The following is a 6,431-nucleotide window of genomic DNA, read 5'->3' on the forward strand; positions in this document are numbered from 1 at the left end:
CATCATCCACACTATACATCTAATCCTTTGTTACGAGCAAGCCGGTGAGATTGACAACCTCGTCTGTTTCGTTGGGGCAAAGTACTTTGGTTGTGTTGTGCAGGTTCCACGTTGGCGCCGGAATCTCTGGTGTTGCGCCGCACCACATCCCGCCGCCATCAACCTTCAACGTGCTTCTTGGCTCCTCCTGGTTCGATAAACCTTGGTTTCTTTCTAAGGGAAAACTTGCTGCTGTGCGCATCATACCTTTCTCTTGGGGTTCCCAACGAACGTGTGAGTTACACGCCATCAACACTAAATATGTTTCAGTTCATATCCTTTCATTGAAGTTAATACTCAATGAAACCTTTTTAATCAATTATATAATTACATTATTTATAATCAACGATATGTCATCTACATAAAGTATTACAAATATGTCTCAGCGCTCCCACTTAATTTCTTGCAAATGCAAGCATCTTCATCGTTACTGATGAAATCAAAAAATATTTGACTATTTCATCCGGTGAAGATTCCAACTCCGCGATACTCACTTCATCCAATTGAAGTTCGTATACCTATCTAGTATTCCATGGACCAGCAAAACTCTTGGTTGTATCTTGTATACACCTTTAATACACACTTCTGTTAAGTAATGTATTTTGCCATCCTACTAGCATATCTCATAAAAGAAATATGTAGCGATTACTAGAATAATCCACATAGACTATAAGCATCGCTACGGAAGATCTAATCTTATCATAGTCAACTCTTTGAACTTGTCGTAAACAACTTTTCGACAAGTCGAGCTTCTTCAACGATATTTCATCCAAGTTCATCAATTTTATAGATCCATTTACTTTCAAAAAGTATTCACCTATCTTGGATTTCATGGTGCATAGCCATTTTAACGGAGTCAGGGCCCATCATAGCTTCTTTGTATGTAGTTGGTTTATCATTGTTCAAAAACAATCCTTTGTTCACAAATCATTTATTTGATCACAAAGTAAACCATACCTACAGGGTTCAATAGGTACTTCGATCTTCATGACTATAACACTTTGTAGACATGAGAACTATGATCATCGTGGACACTTCCAGAACCATTTCTGATGCTGCGCTACTCTGATCATCATGCTCAGGTTCATTAACCTTATCAAGTTCTATTGTTCTCCCACTCAAATACTTCGATAGAAACAATTTCTTGGAAATAAGAAACATCGACAAACACTTTTGTCTTTGTCTCCATAGTGGAAAGAATTCCCAATCAATTCTCTGGGATAACCAACAAAGACATTCATCCGATTTTGGTTGTAAACTTATTTACTTATATTATGCATACCAAAATTTAAGAAAGGACTATTAGGGTTTATACCCATGCCATAACTCGTATGGTGTCATTTCAACGGATTATGATGATGCTCTATTCAGTGTAAAAGCGGTAGTCTCTAAAGAATAATCTACAAAAATATAATGGCATCAATTTATTTTATATCATCATTAATCCAACAAGGTTTGGATACGTCTCTTGGATACTCCATCATCACTATGATACTCCAAGAAATGTGAGTTGTAGAACAATTTCATAACTCTCTTAGATGTTCGCTAAAACTCGTAATTCAAATATTTCCACCATGATCCAATCATAGATATTTGACTTTTCTATTACGATGATTTCTACTTCATGCTGAAATTTATTTGAATCCATTCAAATTTTTCAAACTTCTTCCTTATCGAATAAATATATCCATATATATATACTCAATTCATTGTTGAAAGTTTTCATGAAGTAGAAGAATCTCCCGCACACAACTATGCCTAGTGAACCACATACATCATCATGTATGTTTCCACTAAGTTAGTTGCCCGTTCAACTCTTGGCCTATGAACGGTATTTTAGTCATTCTCTTAAGAAAAGATTTGCAAGCGCCAAACGATTCAAAAATCAAATGACTCCAAAAACCCATTTGCATGGAGTTCCTTCATGCGTCCCTTTTTAACATGACCTAAATGGCGGTTCCACAAATAAGTAGAATTCAAATCATTTGCCTTACTACATATTAGCGTCAGTGTTATGTATGTGTGTTTCACCATTAAGATTTATAACAACTTATCCATCGTACATGGAGTAAGGTCATAATTTGAACAACTCATTGTTTTCATTTAACCAGAGCAAAATAACAATTATTAAGTTCTTTATTATAAATCCTAAGGGCTAGGTAAAATGCCAACCAAAAACATAATAACACTTTATTATGTTCCAAGCGTGCATTATTACCATATTCCTTATTAGTCACTTAGGCCATCGTATTCTTGTATTGCGTTGTATTGTATGACATTTCATACCAACCAATCTGGTACAAATACCCAAGAATTTCATTGTGTGACCAAACAAAGAATACATTAATAACATGTATATTATTTATATACACCTGAGCTAGACTTTCTAGTCTTTACTTTCTTTTACGCCAAAAATCTTTTGTAGTTTCTCTTTTAACTTTCCTCATTCTCAGAAAACACTTCATCTTCAATAACTTCTAGGTCCATTAGTCAAATACTAATAACCTTGAGGTTCTAACCTTGAAGTTGATCATCACATGACAAGTGTTCCAGATTTTACTATTAGTAGCCTTTTAATGTGATCAATAATTTCACTCATAATTTTTAGGGATTTCTATTTTCGTGCCCTCGGTTCCTTAGTTGTGCTCAGTTTTCCCCAGCTCCTTAGTTTTTCCTCAGTTTTCCCCAAGTGCTTGTTTGAAACCCGCGAGAAGGCAGCTCGGACGGCGGGATTCCCGTTAAGTTGACCGCTCCGTGCCGACGTGTGGGGCCGCGTCGTGTGGGCCCGCGTCGCGTGGGACCGGTAGAAAGGGACCGCGTGGGACAGGACGAGATAGCGTTTGGTTGCACGTGAGCGGGAGCTGGGTTTTGTCTCTCTCGGCCATTGGCATTTCCCTTTTAAGAGTACCTTTTCCGCCTCCTTCTCTCTGCCTTTTTTCACCTAATTAGTATCAAATCTAGAGAAGCTTGCATTTCTGTCTTTCTTCAATTATTATTTGTGCCTTTTGGCCCTCGTTGTTTGCCCAATATGGCAGCAAATCTAGTAGGGAGCCCAATCTAGTACTCCATCCGGTCCATATGTATGTAGTTAAATCTAGAAGCAAATCTACGGGGAATGTACGATAAATTCACAAGGTCATATAGTAGAATAGGGATAGATAATATAGATAATAAGCTGCATTCGGCAGCCAAACATAGTATGGTTCGAGGTTCTTCACAGCAGATACAGCACCATCATACTAACAACATAACAACGAGGGATCCCTAGCTAACAACAAAGGGATCCCAACAACAAAATGGAGGAGGCAGCAGCAGCACACATCCAGGACTCCGCCTACCCCATCTGCCTTTGCCTCCACTTGTTGCTCCCCTTGGGAGCCTTGGGCTTGAGCGGAGGCATGCGCCCGCCGGAGATCTCCACCCGCTGGATGCTGCGGAGGTGCATGCCGAGCGCCAAGTGCTTGGCGCGGAAGGAGTTGGGGTTCACCGACGCGCCGACCTTGGGGTTGGTGTGGCCGATGTTCTCGGCATGCGTGAGGACGCAGTTGAAGTCAGTGCCGCCGAGCCTCCTAGTGCGGAAGGGGCACCTGTAGACACCCTTGGCGACGTCGAGGTAGGAGACGTACCGGCTGACCTGCAGCCTCCGCGGCACACTGGCGAGTCTTGACATCATGGTGCTCGTCGTCGGCTGCCGACGTCGCTACCGGACAGCTGATCCATATCAAACGGGAATTTATTAGTGAATGAGTTGCAAACGTGCATGATAACAAAGTTAGGAAAAACGAGAGGCAGCCTCGGTTAGAGTGGACACGATTATATGTCTACAGGGACGGTGTAAGCGAACCAAAGCTCATGCACAACAGATTTGTACACGAAATGGTTCGCTGAACCCTCCCTGTAAAAATCTGTGCCCACCGATTCATCATAGGCAAAGAAACAGATTCCAGATCTGAACTTGAACACATCCCAGATTATTTGCAAAATTAAACGGTTGATATCTTTTGATTCGTGCATAAAATAACTGATTGAGATCCTATGATTACTTGCATAAATTAACTGATTGAGATCCCATTATTACTTGCATAAATTAACCGAACGGCCGAACCCCAAATCTTAAACGAAATCAAGGAGGGATCAAAGCAAAATGGAATAAAATCGGCGCAAATATTAGCCCAATACTCATCCATCCACAGATCCATCTACACTAGCACAAATAGGGTTCAAAAAGGAATGGGGAACAAAAAAGGAAGCAAATTGTAGTTACCTCGTTCCATGGGTCCTCTATGGAGGTGTCGTAGCGGTTCGGGGGCGGGTCGTGATGACCCACAAGTATAGGGGATCGCAACAGTCTTCGAGGGAAGTAAAACCCAAATTTATTGATTCGACACAAGGGGAGGTAAAGAATACTTATAAGCCTTAACAACTGAGTTGTCAATTCAGCTGCACCTGGAAAAGCACTAGCAACAGGGGTGATGTGAAAGTAGCAGTGATATGAGAGCAATAGTAACAGTAACACAGCAGCAATAATAGTAATATGAGAGCAATGGCACCAGAAAACAGTTATGTAGAACGAGTATATGATGATGAAAGATGGACCGGGGTTCCCAGCTATCTACACTAGTGGTAACTCTCCAATAACAAGTGTTGGGTGAACAAATTACAGTCGGGCAATTGATAGGATTGAAATAGCATTAAGACGGAATATCAAGATCATTAATCATGTAGGCATGTTTTCCAATAATAGTCGTACGTGCTCGCAATGAGAAACTTGCACAACATCTTTTGTCCTACCAGCCGGTGGCAGCCGGGCCTCAAGGGAAACTACCGGATATTAAGGTACTCCTTTTAATACGATGCGGAGCAAAGCATTAACACTCCGTGAAAACATGTGTCCCTCACATCACCGCCATCCCCTCCGGTTGTCCCGATTCTGTCACTTCGGGGCCTTTGGTTCCGGACGGTGACATGTGCATACAACTTGTAGATACAATCTAAGCAATAAGTATAGAGCTCAAATCTAAGATCATGCCACTCGGGCCCTAGTGACAAGCATTAAGCATAACAAGATTGCAGCAACAATAACTTCATAAACTTTGTAGATAGACAATCATAATGTAACAATCCATCGGATCCCGACAAACACAACACCGATTACATCGGATGAATCTCAATCATGTAAGGCAGCTCATGAGATCATTGTATTGAAGTACATGGGGGAGAGAATACCAACTAGCTACAGCTAGAACCCGTAGTCCATGGGGGAACTACTCACGGAGCATGATGGAGGCGATGGCGTTGATGGAGATGGCTTCCAGGGGCACTTCCCCGTCCCGGCAGGGTGCCGGGACAGAGACTTCTGTCCCCCGAATTGGAGTTTCGCGGTGGTGGCGGCGCCCCTGGAGTCTTTCTGGAGTTTCGTCCAGAGTTTTGGTGTTTTTAGGTCGAAAGGGATCTTATAGGCGAAGAGGCGGTGCAGGGGAGCACACAGGGCGCCACACCACAGGCGGCGCGGCCCGGGCCAGGCCGCGCCGCCCTATGGTGTGGTGGCCCTCCGGCCCCTCTCCGACTCTTCTTCGGTGTTCTGGACGCTTCGGGAAAAATAGGAGGTTTGGTCTTCGTTTCGTCGAATTCCGAGAATATTGCCCGAACAGCCTTTCTCGGAACCAAAAACAGCAGAAAACGAGAACTGCACTCGTGGCATCTTGTTAATAGGTTAGTTCCGGAAAATGCATGAAATCATCATAAAGTGCAAGCAAAACATGTAAGTATTGTCATAAAACAAGCATGGAACGACAGAAATTATGGATACGTCGGGGACGTATCAGCATCCCCAAGCTTAGTTCCTGCTCGTCCCGAGCAGGTAAACGATAAAAAGAATTTCTGTAGTGACATGCTACTTACATAACCTTGATCATACTATTACAAAGCATATAAAATGAATGAAGTGACTCAAGGCAATGATCTATAGTTGCTAACAAATAGATAACATATAGCAAAACTTTTCATGAATAATACCTTCAAGACTAGTATCAAAAGTCTTGCACAAGAGTTAACTCATAAAGCAATAAGTTCAAAGTAAAGGCATCGAAGCAACACAAAGGAAGATATAAGTTTCAGCGGTTGCTTTCAACTTGTAACATGCATATCTCATGGATAATTGTCAACACAAAGTAATATGATGAATGCAACTATGCAAGTATGTAAGAATCAATGCACAGTTGACACAAGTGTTTGCTTCTAAGGTGGGAGGAAGTAGGTAAACTGACTCAACATAAAGTAAAAGAATGGCCCTTCAAAGAGGAAAGCATCGATTGCTATATTTGTGCTAGAGCTTTGGTTTTGAAAACATAAAGAGAGCATAAAAGTAAAGTTTTGAGAAGTGTTTGTTGTTG

Source organism: Lolium rigidum, chromosome 4 (assembly GCF_022539505.1).
Source record: "Lolium rigidum isolate FL_2022 chromosome 4, APGP_CSIRO_Lrig_0.1, whole genome shotgun sequence".
Classification (NCBI taxonomy): domain Eukaryota; kingdom Viridiplantae; phylum Streptophyta; class Magnoliopsida; order Poales; family Poaceae; genus Lolium; species Lolium rigidum.